Source organism: Numida meleagris, chromosome 11 (genome assembly GCF_002078875.1).
Source record: "Numida meleagris isolate 19003 breed g44 Domestic line chromosome 11, NumMel1.0, whole genome shotgun sequence".
In the NCBI taxonomy this organism is placed as follows: Eukaryota; Metazoa; Chordata; class Aves; order Galliformes; family Numididae; genus Numida; species Numida meleagris.
Window position 1 is genome coordinate 18321145 of NC_034419.1, and position 13993 is coordinate 18335137.

A 13993-nucleotide genomic window follows, 5' to 3' on the forward strand; every position below is an offset into this window, starting at 1 on the left:
AGGGTGGCGTTTTGGAAGCTCCCTCCGGTATGATATACAACACACAAGGCCACTGTGTTCTGCTGAGAACAGAAAAACAAAAGTTTTAATGCTTTGATGGGAGACAGCTGCTTAGATCTGAGTGCCAGCAGAACCATAACTCTGCCCCTGGCTCCCTGCCGACACGCAGCCCATCATCTCGGGCAGCGCAATCTCACCGTGTTAGAGAAGACCATGACAGCAATGACCTCGCTGGTGCCTGTCCCATTCATTGGCAGGGACCAGTCCGGCACCAGCAGCACAGGGACACCGTGGCAGAGCCCATCAGGACATGCTTTGTACCCTGATCCATTCAGTCCTGCACCTTATGGTAATCAAGGAAGTCTCCTGAGCTGTAGGCACGCAAGTTAAACGCACACACAGTGCCTTCCAAAACTCCTGGAGGGGCAGAGACAGGCAGCACTGTTAGAGGGTGACACTGGGAATCTTTTTCTTGCCTTTCTTTTATTGAAGCGAGCTTGCTCATTTACTTTAGTGCCCAAGCTGGAGCACTCCAGCTTCTGACAGAAGTGCTGATAACCACAGCGCTGAGAACACTCCTTGGAAATAAAAGACACACATCTGTGTTATCTCTCCGGTGTGACCGCAGCAGCGGCAGCTGTGCTGGGACATGGCACACGGGGAAGGGCAGCAGCAGCACGCGGCTGCCTGCAGCATGGATCCCAGCCATGTCACTCGGCCGTCCCCACTGCAGGAGCATGCAATGCACGGTGTTGGGCAGCACGACGGCTCCCACCCTGTGCTGCAGCCTTTGTTTCCCACTGCAGGCCCACAGCTTTCTCCTTCCCTACCGCCACCTCACACCTGAACACGCTGGAATTGCAGCAAAGCAAACGCTTCTGCAACCTGAACCAAGCCTGAGTCCTCACAGGGAGAAAGGGAACAGTGCTGATAAATGGTTATCTTGATTTGCGCACAGCGTGCTGCTGAGGCTTTTAATCAGGGGCCATAATTGCTCTTCTTTGTTTGGGAAACTCACGGGGATCGAGTATCGGGCCAGCTCAGAGAAGAAAACGCGCAGAGAAAATGACAAAAACAGGGAGAACGTCATCCGATCTGCAGCCACCGGCCTTGCAGAATGCTGCAGCCAAGAGGCACAGGCACTGACACGGCACTGCATGGACCTGGCACTGACACAACACTGCACGGATCCAGCATGGTCCCAGCACACCCCATACGAGCCCGGCCACATTCCATGTCCCATGAGGACAAACCTCCAAAACCTGCCGGGCGCAGCGCAGGCTCAGCCGGTACGTGGCTGGGACACAGCCCAGGTGCTGCGGGAGGGAGCGGAGATGGAGCATTTCCAGCTCACAGCCTGTCACCTCTGGTAAGCAGATAAGAAGGAAAATAGGAGCCTTAGTAACATTATTCTCCATCTAGGCTTAGGCACAAGTCTGGGAGTACAACAGAGGTTCCAAAGGAGAACATTTGCCACGACCGACGAGCAGCCCTTTACAATTCTCTGTTTGCTGCCATTCTCCGCAGCACAGCCTACAGACAAAGCTTTCTTCAGCCCTCAGCTGATGATCAATAAAGAAGCATAAAGTGACACAAGGTCGTACGTAATGACACTTCAGGTTGGGAAATGGGAAAGCTCTGTTTGTATTATTTTACATTACGTTCCTAGCCCTACGGCAGCTCCTTCAACCACAGCCACGCAAATGGTTTTTAGAAATGGCATCAGAATCAAATGCAAACATTACCGTAAAAATCAGAAAGATCCTGAGCTGCTATGAGCTTTCTTCAAACCGGTGACATTTATGCTCCCACTTTCCAAGCTATCTTTTCCTCATATCCAAATTCAAATGAGACAGAAATTCAGGGTTCAGGCAGAGAAGCTCTCATGAATTTTCCAGGTGATGCCAGACCATTTAGAACGGGTGTCACGTTAATATTGTATGAATCTGTCATTTAAACTGTTTTGTAAATATATCTTTTAGAAGATACGGAAGACTGTAGTCATTAAAGAACCTATATATTCCTGAAGGAATTCATATATACATTTCATCAAGGTATGAATGTTAAGCCCACTGCCCTATCCTAATTTGCCTAATTACATACCGCCCTAAAATTCTCTTTACAGCTTCAACTGCACACGATAATTTCTTCCTATCCCCTCCTAAAAATACTGCTAATTGTCCTTATGTGATGTTAATCAGCTGCAGCATCCAAGCCCAGGCCTAATTTGTAGCAATCGTTTACTTATCTCAGAGAGATGTTAACACTGCTAGATTGAGAATTTCAGATGAAATTCAAATTTTGAATGTAAATTAAGCTACACAGCAGAGATGAAAAAGCTCAATAATTATTAAAAGCTCATTTTAGAAAAACCCAATACCTGAGTTCAGCTATTTGAAATTCAGATTCAGTGCCATCACATGCTCACTTAAACGAGATGTGGAACAAACCTCACATGGTATATTTTGAACGCTCTGGTTTAATTTTATATATTGAAAGGAAGAGAAGTTTTCTCTGCTGGCATAAGAGGACTGGGATTGGTCATCAACCAGAAGGGCGGATACGGGTTTCCATCCTTCCAAGGCTGCATCCCAAAACAAGGCAGCATGCTTCCAATGGGGAGGTGAAGGTACGTGCCATCCTGCAGCTCCCCTACGAGTGCCAGGTAACTCACGTCAGGGTCGAGCAGATTCTCTTTGCTAGAAGTGGACCAAAACTCTAAAACTCTGCCCAGATGCCTCTAGCAAGTTCCTCCTTGCCTTCATTCTTTCATCAGAGCTATTTCTGTTCCAAAATGTTATGCACATAGTAATTTTTGATTATGTAGGAAGCAGCTTATTTGATCAATTTGCCCTATTTCTCTGTTGGTGAAGTTAGCAAGAGGTTTATCATTTTCCTGAGTTTATTAGAAATTATCTGCCAGATATAATTGCAGTAAATAAAACTCGTGGAGCCCAAGCTTGTATGGCTCAGAACAAATGCTTGCAATTACTGCACTTGTGGAGCATGAGCTCAGGAGAGGAAGAATCGAGCGAAGGAAATTAGACCAGGGTTTTAAAAGGCACCTAAGGGCTGCGAACATGCTGGGAGCAGATCACCCAAATCCCTAAGGGCATTTTGACAAATCCTGCCTTACTTCAAGCTTTTCTGGTTTTGAAAACCAAGCAGTGACAGTGACATGCAATGGGGCTGACTCAACTGGGCTGCACCTCTCTCCCGTGACATTTTCATTTTAATTTACTATTTTCTGCAATATCTTGAGCTGTCTTTGGCATGCTGTTCATCTGGCACGTTCTCCCAAAAGCAGAACACCTTTCCTACCTGTTGGCATTTCTTTAAATAACATCCGGGTTGTGCACACAACCTATGTGCAACCTGCAGGCTCCGAGGGCAGCTTTCATCAGCGAAGCAGACAGGCATCGAAGGGGACAGGCCCAACAATACCTGCAAGAAATAAAGCTAGAAAGCTCGTGTGCTGTGCTTCCAGTCATTCTGTGGATTGCTGGGAGAACATGTTAATTATTAACGAGTCATTTTAAACAGGGACCATTTGAGCGTGCAAAACCAAGGAATAGCATCTGCGCAGCAATCAGCAGTGTTGAAAATACAGCTTTTCTGGTTAATAAACACATCTAAACAGGCTTCCCTCATAAATCCCTTCACTCTTGCCAGCTTTGCATTAGTTCTGCAGTGCTGTTTTAATGGAAGGGATGGGAGAACCAATGGAACACATGGATGGACACAGAGGAGCACAGACACCCATGGGTGTCTCTGAGCCCGTCTCCAAGAACACTTTATAGAACCCCACACAACAAACCTGCTTCAGGGAGACCTGCACAGCAACCACAACAACTAGAGAGCTTCCCACCTGCAGGACCTAGCACCAACAGATCAGCCAGTACAACCAGAGGCAGTCGGAGGCTCACACCCCACACGTCACTGCCACAGAAGGGCCGTGGCTTGACACCCAGTAACATCACCTGCAAAGGAAACCCCAGTTTACTGGGGGAAATATGAACAGGAGATTCCTTGAATATCAGACTCTGCTTTCCTTTAGGACCGTGAGAACGACTCTTGTGCATGGAGACAGGAGCTGGTAATAATGAGTCTTTATTTTGAAAATGTGCCCCTGCATTTATCTCAATAGTAAAATTCACGCAAAGAGGAGGGTGATTTCCTGTAAGTCATGGTCTGCAATTAAAATATATATATCTCTTTCGGTTTTATTTCTAATAAACGTTGCTATAAGCTGAACAGAATGTGGAAAATACTTGTGTGTGCTTTATCGCCTTCCTAAAGGAAAAGCCTCAATACATATCCTACAGCAAGACACATATCTGAGGTCACATATCCTGTCACTAAGATCACAATAATCCTTTTTACATTAAAAAATAATGAGCTTCATCTCATTTGCAGATTCTTAAAAGCCCAGAATCCTATGGTCACTTTGTAATACGAATGCACATCTCATAAATAGTAAATGAAAACAGAGCTTTCTTACCTTCACACAGAGGCAGGACTGAAAGCTGTGTGGTCCCACAGGGAAATGTGTTTCTTCCAGGAAGCTTTCATTTCAGGACTTCTGAAAAACCTGCTCGTATGAGCTTGTTTGCAGGAAGAGAGAAAATTAAACTGGACATTTCAAGTGCTTCACTACTCATGTCTTGTTAATTCTCTCTAAAAATGTAATCCTTTCTTATAATGGAGAGGTGCCAGAGTTCCTGGTAAAACCCAAATCAGTCATTTTTATGGGGAACCTGCAGAAATGCCTGTTTCATCAAAGAGCAAATTTGGGAAGCATCAACAGTTGAGCACAATATAACAAGTCACTGAGATGTATGCCTAAAGGGAGCTGCAACCAGAGGAATGAGAACTGTAGCACTAAGCTTTGCCAAAAAAGTCGTCTTCTCTGTTTCTCCCCTTTCTTCCTAATACACTTGTTCATCTTCTTTTGTAATAAAACCTCCACAGAACACAAAGTCCTCATTACGGATGAGTGTGTTCTGCCAAAGTTTTGGTCCAAGATGAGGTTACTGCAATAACGTGCCCAAGACATCAAGAATAAATCTATTTGATTTAAAAACAAATGCACAGCTTTAAAGAAGGGCTTTTAGTATTTGATAGATATGAAACCAATTAGATGTTATGGGAGCAGGCTGTAGAGAAGCTGCCCTTACAGCTGTCCTAGCCTTCCTGAGGGGTCAGCCACAGTGCTCTATTAAGCTCAATGCTTACAAAAATCCACAGGAATTATTTAATTTCAAGCCTTTTCCCCTACATTTCACTGTCCTACCACATTTCACTGCTTGTGCCCGAGGGCAAACAGCTCCCCATGGAGACATTGGGGCCCTCACGTGGATTTTCACAGCAAAAATACCTCTTTTTGGTGCTAGATTTTGCTAAGCACATGAGTGCCCATGTACATCTCTCCAGATGCTTTGGCCACTGATGTACCCTTGAACCTTCTCTCTGAAATCCTAGAATAGGATTCCATTGCTTTTCCCTCAGCCACCTGTGCCCTGATGATGTGACACGGAACATCTCATCCCCTATCCCTATGCACATGCAGCATCCCAAGGCCCAACAGCGAAGTCACTGCCCAGGTGTCAGCAGCCCTCATCCCCTTAAATTACAAGTAAAGCTCACAAGGTTACAGCTGGCCAAAGCTGGCCTCACCCACAGGACAGCATCCTGCTGGAGCAGCAGCTGTTTGCACAGAACACTCGTATTTATTTAGTGAAATAAGTGGAAAAGTGCCACGTGATTCAGTAAAAATTGTTTTAAGGCATTCCAGCCGAAAGAACCCACACATTTGTTGCGGAAATCTTACACTGACGCTACCTCCATGCTCCCTATTTTCTCTTGCCCCAGACTAGAAGACCACTGTGCTCTAACCTAATGGACACGTGAGCTACGTATCAGAAATCCTTAAGTCTTCCCCCTCCTCAGACACCGCACACTGCAGCCTCTCACTCCTACCCACGTTCCTGCCCGGCCCTGCAGCACGCACACCCCAGCAGAGCTGACGGCATCTGTACCAGGAGAGCACTGTGGTGGGAAGACGCGGGAAGCAATCACACACCTGGACACCTCTAGATGCCCTCCAGAAATCCGGGCTCAATTCTACTGTCTAAGCAAGTTCCCGATGTTTATGCAGGGAAAATAAAAGCCAGGCTTGAGCTCAGGTGCTGCACGACTTGCAGTACACGGGCACGTGTTGGGGTGGTGCCTGCCCTGCGATCTGCTCCGTTCTGCACTCCTGGCTAACCCTAATTAGAAGCTTAGTCACCGATACCCAGACAGCGCATACAGACAGGTTAGCTCCAGGATGTATAACATTCCACTGAGCACTGTTGTTTTTATTTATGTAGGGCGCACGGCACTAACATTGACATGTATAACGTGTTTGGAGCATTATAAAAACAGAAGGATTTTTGCCTGCTTAGCACTGCACATTATGCATCTGTCCTACACCGCACCAGCTTTCCCCGCCGCTGGATTTTCACAGTGGTAGGAAATAACAGGGATAAAGGGATTAAAAAGCAATGATTTTCTGTAAAGCCTTAGAGGACATGTCTGCTATGATCTCAGCTTACTTGCCTCATCTACACCAGTAAAACACTATCGTAGTAGACAGATTTATGGATTAAATGCAGACAAGTGTGTAAAATAAATATTTTGCTCATGGCTTCCACACCGTTTAAAATATTCCCTGTGATTATAATAGCTTCTGAAGTCTCTTTCCAATGGGGTGATCTGCAGTTCAGAAGTTGAAATCAGGGAGCTCCTTCTGGCTGCAGTGCAATCGAAAGGTCGCGACAGAAGCACAGCGTTTAGCAATTCCAAATAATTGTATCCAGCTCTCAAACGTGCCGTGCTTTGTCACAGCTGCCACTTGAGGTCAAACTGAATTTAAATTATATTTATCTTACTATTTATAGAGCTTTGGTTCAGGCTAAGCCACGTGAAATACAGTTCTCAGTTTCTTCTTTGCGTTTCCCCCAGTCCGAGGTGATTATGGCTACAACAGAAACTGTGCTGGCATCTGCATTCATAGGAGAGAAACTCATTTTTGGAGGCCAAGGAAGCAAGCAATGGAAGTGGGCATCTATCACAACCATGGCCCCTCGGCCAGTATTCACGTGTTGTTTTCGCATGCAAGGTGGAAATGCGAGTGATCTTCCCCACGGCATCTCCAATCCAAAATCAAATCTCCGCTATTTAGTTAATTCAATCAACATGTGCTTAACTACAGCACAGCCTCTTCACTTCTGTGTTTCTTTCTCCTCTTGGTTTGCGATAAAGGACATAGAATCTTATACCATACTCATTATCGAGCCTTTTAACACTAGAGCAAGATGATATTCGAATTTAATTAAAAATTCTTTCCATTAGAAATAGAAATATCATTGTATCTGCTGTAAAACAATGCCACTTGCCTCCCCAGCACACACACAAAAACAGAATCCATTGATTTAGTGCATAGGTTCCAAAGCGTCCATTGCATTACATGAGCACAAGAACCAGATTTTGGTTTTAGATCACTGCTTCATTGATAAAAATGCAGCATGTCATCTACAGTAGCTTCAGATCCTGCCCACGCTTGGGAAGGACAAAGCGACCTGCTTTACCTTCACGCCTTCTGAGCACATCAAGCACTCGGTCTTGCAGAGAAGTGCCAGACAGACGCGCAACTTCTCCCCACAGAAGTGGGGAGGCGGCACTGCCCATGTCCTTCACACGCAACCGCAACACATTGCAACCCCAACACAGCACAACCCCAACGCAACACAGTCTCAATGCGTCGCAACCCCAACGCAACGCAGTCTCAACGTGTCACAGCCCTAATACATTGCAACCCCAACACAACACAACCCCAGCGCATCACAACTCTTTCATGCAGCTCCATCCACACAGATCCCAGAGAACTCATACCCTGGCCAGCTCAGCCCTGGGAGCCTCTACAGAGAGCACCAGCGTAGGTACCAGTCAACAAATAGCCACTGTTTGCTGAATAGAAATATTTCTCTTGGAGTTAGATGAAAAACAAAAAAGGACAATTATATTTATTATTTTTTTAAAAAACATGCCACGACACAGAAAACATGCAGTAAATATTTTGTATCACTACCCACTTTAAAGTTAAAGGGCTCCCATACACTTTGCATACTATGGAGTATTTTCATTTTTTTCCGCACAGAATCAGAAACAAAAGCCCACGATAACTGAGATTCTATATTCAGAAGTTAATATGCAGAAATACTGAGAAAAAGTATCATAGTTTTGGCCAAATAACTTCCCTTTGAGGATTTCTCTGTAATAAGGCAGGTCTTTAGATCTACAGATGCCAGTTCAATACCTTACCAGTTTAATGAGATTCAAAGTTAATTTCACACTGAGAAGGTTCTCAACAAACAAGCTCCAGGAAAAAAAAAAGTTTGTAAAAACAAATACTGAATTCCTAAGACAGCCAGAACATTCTTGGTGAGTAAAAAGGGAAAAGAGAGCATGGTTTTAAGCTGCCACCCTGGAAACAGAAGCTGAGGAGGGTGTGAAGGAACACTTGATTGTGCCATTTGGTATTGCAAGCAGTTCTGAAACCAACTCAAAAGTTGTTTATATGCTAGTGGTGCTTGGGTACTGAACAAACCCAAGTGAGCAGCATTAACATGAGTTACAAGAGAGGAAGGTTGCACTTGCTCTCATGCACCCACATCAGAAGAAACACAAACTCACTCGAAGGAAATGGAGTCAAAGAGCAACATCAGCTCTGTGTGCACAGATAGCCTGGGCTGTGTTAGCTGCGCTTTAATTCTTCAGCTGCCAGGCTGGGGCTCACACGTAGCATCCCTCCTGTCCGGCTCCTCCGAGAGCAGTCACTGCATCTCACTACTTAGCAATGACAGGCACCTGCCTTTGTGGAGCAGGGCTACACACACTGCATATAAAATCTACGACAGCTCTTCATTTTGATTTTTCTTCTGAGTGCCACAAGAGGTTTTCCTATGCAAGTCCTTTTGTACTCACTTTATTGTCCCGGTAAAGGAGAGCTGTATCTCAAACAGGCTTGAGTCTGTGTAAAATGAAGTGTTGACCTACGCAGGTCCTTGAGGCGGATGACAAGGCTCCAACCTTCCTCCCAAAGGTGGAAACAACGACTCCATACCCTGCTCACAAGGAATTGCAAATTCAGCTCCAAACTGACCTCCTCTCAGTTGCTTCCTCCCAGTGCATGTACAGGAAAAAAAAAAAAAAAAGAAGAAAAAGCAGTAGAGATTTCTCCCTCTGACTGGCAAGGAGCAGCCAGAGGCAGGCCAAGCGCTGAGTGCCCAGGCTGATGTGCACACCTGCTCACAGCTCACATCTGGGTGTAAGAGGTGCGTGAGGCTGAGAGCTGGGCACCCAGCCCTGCATGTGCCAGCCCCGCACTGGGAGGCCACAGCAGCAGCTCCTGATGGACTGCGCTGCTGTCAGAAGCCATGAGGAAAAGCCTTCACGGCCGTTCATCCATTAGCACGTGACAGGAATCCAGCAGACAGGGTTTCACGCTCTGCGTGTTACCACTTTTACTCTCGGAGTAAATACAAATGATAGGCTTGCAATTAAACACTCCGATTTTCTTTCAGGCGCTCTGGCTTTCTAAGAAGCTTTGGGGGGGTTCCTAGCAAAATGATAAAATGAGCTTAGAGTCCCTCTTCATGAAACATTCACACAGCAGATCATCTGGGAAAATACATCAACCAAAAGGAAAAGCTTCGCAATTAATAATACATTAGAGAACTGAGGTGGAATCGTGTGTGAAGTGACTGACCTGCTTTAAAAACACTGCCTGGTGTCAACCCGGCTCCTAATTACAGAAGTCTCCACATGAAGATGCGCTCTGCCTGCATGCAGACAACTGCCAATAAAAGGAAGGGTGAATCACAATCACCGGCACTACTGAAGAGCTGTTTATTTCTTCTGAATAAAACGCAATCCCAATCAGCAGGTAAAATGCTGCTGCCGGGCCAAAACAAAGACCTTAATTCTCAGGTTTTCCGTACCAGTGCCATGGAGACTGGTGCAAGTGCTGCTCACACAGAGATGGGTTTTGTGGTCCATGTACACGTGATTGCACACACACTTTTGCACCTGCAATCACTTACACCATTTGTGCCTGCAATTATTATATCTCCATGCATAATTGGGAATGCATTATGCAAATAACCAGTTATTGATGTAATTGGTCATTGGCTTACACAGTTGTTCAGAGGCAATTTGCATGCGCAGCTCTGGTACCTTCCTGAATAAATCCAGCACACTCGTGCCATTTTGAAAATAAATGCACAACATCTACAGAACCAGGTGAAAAGAAAACCTCACAGTGTCTCAGCTCACGAACAGAAAGTGGCAGCGAAGGAGAAACCTGTTGGCACAAGATGCAAACTGCAATACCTCTTTCTCGACTTAACTCACGAATGAGCCTTCAGCTATAACCATTTCTCTTCCAAAAATTCCAGCTGACTGTTGCTATTTTTACAGACTTTCTTCAATCTCACATTGGCTGGGAGCTATGACTGTTGGATCACGGGGCAACAGATCCCCACCTGCCCGGCAGCACGTCTCTTTTCTTTTAGGTAACAGCCCTCCTACCAAACCTTCCCACCTGACACCACTTCTTGACAGAAAGACGTATCAGAGTCCCACAGCACAGTTCAGGGTAATGGATTATGCATACACTCAGGACATTAAGCAGCTTAATGTCTGCTTCAGAGGAGAAATGCAGTGACACACACAACAGGTCACGGAGAGCTGTATTGTTTTGTTATTGTCCAAGGTACTCCAGTGAGAGCCCTTGGAAGGTTTGAAGAGCAGCAACTGCGGCACAAACACATATGGCAGCAAACATCACACACACCCGATGACGCTTTTGGAGATGGAGAGGACCCAGGAAAACTGCTGATGGGTGAAGCTGATGTGAAGAGAGTGGAGGAAGAAGGGTATGAAGCCAGAGGGCGTGGAAGAAGGTGAAAACAGGGAGGTGGTCAAAAAGGACAACGTGTAGTCCACATGGTGGGAAATCTCATGCTTTCCTGTGATCTTTTCAAGGCCACTTGGGCTGCAGTGCTTGGGAGGAGCACCTAGCATTGCCTGAGCACTGCTGACTGGAATGCATCTGTGGGGGTTTTGCCTCCAGCAGCTCATGGCAGGTGACACCAGAGAGAAGCGTTCCCCCTCAGCCCGAGCAGCATTGCAGCAGCTGCTCCTGGAGCTGTTGCTACCGTGCAGAGTGCCAGGCTGGGAGAACAACCACTTCCACCTCCTTCACCACAGAGAAGCATTCATTTGCAGTCTGCAAGAGCAAATTCTTTCTTTAATTCCCATCTTAGCATTATTCTCATTCCCAGTGTCTTACTGTTGTGAAAACTGCCTAGAAATGCAGACATCAGATTCCAAAGTTTTAGTGGTTGCTGTATTTCATTTCCTTTTTGTTTGCCTTGTAGGTTTTAGGTTCATCACATTTATGCCTTTCAAGCTATTCTATGCAATCAGAAGAAATCAAACTTTTTTTTTTTAAAAAAAAAAACAACCAACCCAGCATTTTCTTAGTACAGTATCATTCCAGAAGCCTGAATTTTAAGAAAGCTACAAGCTACCAGTCATTATCCCTACAAACCTGTGCATTTCTGCAGGAGGTGACACTGGTCCCGGCAGGGAGCCGCACCAAGGCAGAGCTGCTGCAGCCACTCCTGCTTGCTTGGCAGTTCCAATTTGTAAGCTGCGGTGTAGAAGTTTATTTGTGAGCGTTTCACAAGTTCCTCATGGATCTTGGCAGAGAATAGGGCCTGTTGGGCGTGTAATTTCAAACAGCAGAAGCCTGGAACACAGACAGCATCGCCTGCAATGACAGACAAGTGCTCAGCTGCTTAGGAAAATCAAATATGGAAAACACTTGTCCTCTAGCAAGGCTGCTACAAACCTGCGGCTCTCCTCTAGTGTTGTGCACACAGAACAAACCACGAGCACTCTGAAAGCCCAGACAAGCCTCTTTGTCAATGGCATTGCCAGAACGTGTGAAACTCGGAACACGGCAGCAGTTCAAAAGTGAGTTCAGTAAAAAGGTGCATGACAATGGCACGCAGCTAATGCTGTGTGGAAGGATGGAGCCACTGCATGGAGAGAGGGAAAATAAATTCCCTGCCCTGAAACCATTTACAACACAGAGGAAGCATCAGCTGTGACATTACTTCTACATCAGTAATAAATGAGAGATGGGAAAGCAACATCCGGACTGATGGGAGCACAGCCGCTGTGGAAGGCAATGCGGCTCCCTGGATGGCATTTATGAGTTCCTTCTGAAAATTCAATTTCCTTGAATATGAAAAACTTCACTTTTAATGTTAGCCAAATGACCTTTTGGACTTTCAGAAAAAAAAAAAAAAAAGAAAGAAAAAAGAAATCATTGCCTCGAGAATAGATCTAGGCCATTAACTAAAGACCATATTTGTTACATATTTAACTTCTTGTTACATCATTTTAAGCCTTCCTCATCATAAATCACACGGCCCATTTTGAAGTCGTTTCCTGGAAAGGGATCGCACTGGCATCCCAGCAGTGTGCCAGGAGAGGCACTGAGGGCAGTGTGCCACAGACACCACCACGGGACTGCGAAGCCTTCACATAAGGATTGAGGGGAAAAAATCATCCCACCTAACCGCCAGCCACTCGCTTTGTGGAGGGTTTTGTCAACAGAAGCATTAAGGCTGCTGAGGTGTGCAGAATTCCCATTATCTTATGTTAATAAAGAGCATGAGGAAGGAGGCGATACAGCACCCTCTCCCCACAGCCTTCACATCGTCTGGTTAAACGCACAATAAAAAGAAATAGGAAATAATGATTTAAGGGTATGAAGAAAAGCTGACATGTGCAATGCTGCTAAAGCGCCAGCTGGCCTCCGGCATCGAGCCCCCCGAAACTCTGACAGAGAATTGTTCTCTGTCCTGCCACAGCCAAGGGAAAAATACAAGTCCAAACAGGGATAAGCAAAAAAGAGACAAAATAGAAATTGGAAGTGAGCGGGAACTGGACATATCTAATTCCCAGTGGGAACAGACAGGTTAAATCCTTGAATTGCAGGCTCAAATCGCTCTCGGGGTTGACATGGCATCCTATTTTTTCTCCTAGCTTATATACCGGTCTCTTATTTAAGCAGCCATAGATACACGGACACAGTTTCAGTGAGCAGCACCGCTTTACTCACGGGTAGGATGACTTCCATTGGCAAGGCTTTACCCCACAGCACACACCACTTTGGCTCTGCGCCTTTGTCCTTCACATCACTTTTACTGAAGTTCATAATCCACCTGAAAGCAGGAGTCACACAGCAGGTGCAAGTCAGCTGGCAGCACATGCTGCCTCAGGGCACAGCGCTGCGTAACGGCGGCAATATTTTCCTTTGCAGCCAGCGTGCCAGCAGGGCCACAGCTCCGGAGCACACAAATAACTGCCAGCAGCACCTGGAAGAGGAACCTGCGCCTCGCACCCTNTTAGCCAAATGACCTTTTGGACTTTCAGAAAAAAAAAAAAAAAGAAAGAAATCATCGCCTCGAGAATAGATCTAGGCCATTAACTAAAGACCGTATTTGTTACATATTTAACTTCTTGTTACATCATTTTAAGCCTTCCTCATCATAAATCACACGGCCCATTTTGAAGTCGTTTCCTGGAAAGGGATCGCACTGGCATCCCAGCAGTGTGCCAGGAGAGGCACTGAGGGCAGTGTGCCACAGACACCACCACGGGACTGCGAAGCCTTCACATAAGGATTGAGGGGAAAAAATCATCCCACCTAACCGCCAGCCACTCGCTTTGTGGAGGGTTTTGTCAACAGAAGCATTAAGGCTGCTGAGGTGTGCAGAATTCCCATTATCTTATGTTAATAAAGAGCATGAGGAAGGAGGCGATACAGCACCCTCTCCCCACAGCCTTCACATCGTCTGGTTAAACGCACAAT

General features: G+C 45.8%; 1 long non-coding RNA gene across 1 annotated transcript; it reads right to left on the reverse strand.

Moving 5' to 3' along the window:
- Nucleotides 8096–13515, reverse strand: LOC110405108. Its single transcript, XR_002442686.1, has 4 exons — nucleotides 13241–13515; nucleotides 11657–11878; nucleotides 9812–9898; nucleotides 8096–9167 (listed from the first exon to the last, which is right to left on the reverse strand). It is a non-coding gene; the product is annotated as an uncharacterized LOC110405108 (long non-coding RNA).